Here is a 1,944-nt window from a genome sequence, read left to right as displayed (position 1 = left end):
TACAATTTCGCTGTCGTACAAAGTAATAAGCATATCAAAGAACAAACAGATTTGGTCGTAGAGGCATTTGTATTTGCACAGTATGTTCTTGGGTGGAATTTTTTCAAACTTCAATTCTTATGATAATTCGTGGAATACACAAATCTAAAATGAAGCAGCAAACAAAACTCTTTGGGACCCTAACAAGCCAAGAAAACTATAGTCTCTCCAGAATGTCATGAAACATAGAGTAGGTTTCCGACGTTGCCGCTTTGCGTCAATTTCATTCATTAAATCTCACTTAAGGCGAAAAAACAGTGTAGATTTGGCATACACCTTGCCACATCTCTCTGTCTCAGGTCAGGAAGGTTAAGTAGCTTATCACTTTGGTTCAGATACCCAAGCGTGACGGTTTAAGATGGAAGGCTCCCCACGACAGCAATTAAGTGCTCAGACGCGAGAAGTCATATTCAATGTCCATGAGTACTTCAAAAGGGAGAAAGAAGACAAAACTGTTATGCATGGCTTTGACAAGGCAGTACAATGTACAATGGATGCAACTAAGCAGTGCAGAAGTACGATATATTGCATTTGTAAGGAAGGGAAAGACAGCTTAGAAGAAAATGAAGCTCCCGTTTTTAACGTAAAGAAAAGGAAAAGACCACCAACTGTAACCAACATCGATGGATTTGATCAGTGCGTTTTACGAAGGACAGTTCTCGGTTATTATGTCAGAAAGGAAATTCCAACGCTGGATAGCATTCTACTTGAAGTCAAAGAAAATATTGGATTTAGTGGATGCAGAGAATCTTTACGTAAGATACTTAAAGAAATTGGATTTAAATACGGAAGAGTTAACGGGCGGAAATTTCTACTGGAGAGAAGTGATATTGCAAGTGCCAGGACCAAGTTCCTACGTGAAATGAAATATTAGGGCTACAGGAAAAAAGTCTGTTATATTTCTGGATGAAACCTGGATTAATCAGAATTATACAGTCACCAAGTGTTGGATGGATGAAAGTTCGACAGGAACAACTGGAATAAACCCACCAAGCGGGAAAGGGAGTAGAATTGACATTTTGCATGCTGGATCTGAGCAAGGATTCGTGCCAAATGCAAAGTTGGTATTCCAAGCAAAGAACGACAGTGACTATCACCACCAAATGAATCACATTGTATTCGAAAAATGGTTTCGAGAGCAGCTCATACCCAATATACCACAACAGTCCGTCATAATTATGGACAACGCATCATACCATTCAGTGCAAAGTGACAAACCTCCTACCATGGCCAGCACAAAGGGAGCGATCCAAGACTAGTTAAGAAATAAAGGTGAAAATCCACCAGAATATCTGACGAAGTGTGAATTGCTTGAAATGGTGAAAGCAGTGAAACATGGAAATGCTCCAAAACATGTCATTAACAAAATATCTTATGAAAAAGGTCACAGGGTCGTAAGGCTGCCACCTTATCACTGCCATTATAGTGCATTTGAACTCATTTGGGCGCAGGTTAAAGACTATGTAGCCAAAAGGAATACATTTAAAATGGCAGATCTAACATCTTTGCTGTAAGTGGCACTGTCATGCGTGACAGCAGAAAATTGGAAAAATGCCGTTAATCATGTTGAAGACATCATTATGACACAGAGAATGATGTTGCTGTGAATCAGTTTGTTGATTCATTTGTTATAGAAGTAACTTCATCTGATGAAGAATAGTATAGAACACATTAATGCTGAAAAACACTGGAGGATTATCTTGATTTAATTTAATGAAAACTTCTGTTTTATTTTGTTGTTTAGTTTTATCCTGTGACGGTAAACAACACATATTTTTGTAAACAATTTATTTTATGGGACAAATCTTTATTGATTTCACTGCGTACATTTGTTTTACTCCTTGTTTCTATGTTAGAGGTTTCATCCTCATATGAGAATTTACTTCCTGTTAACCAAGACAATTT

Source organism: Palaemon carinicauda, chromosome 3 (assembly GCF_036898095.1).
Source record: "Palaemon carinicauda isolate YSFRI2023 chromosome 3, ASM3689809v2, whole genome shotgun sequence".
NCBI lineage: Eukaryota > Metazoa > Arthropoda > Malacostraca > Decapoda > Palaemonidae > Palaemon > Palaemon carinicauda.
The sequence above is the reverse complement of the archived record's forward strand: the minus strand, read 5'-3'. Positions refer to the sequence as shown.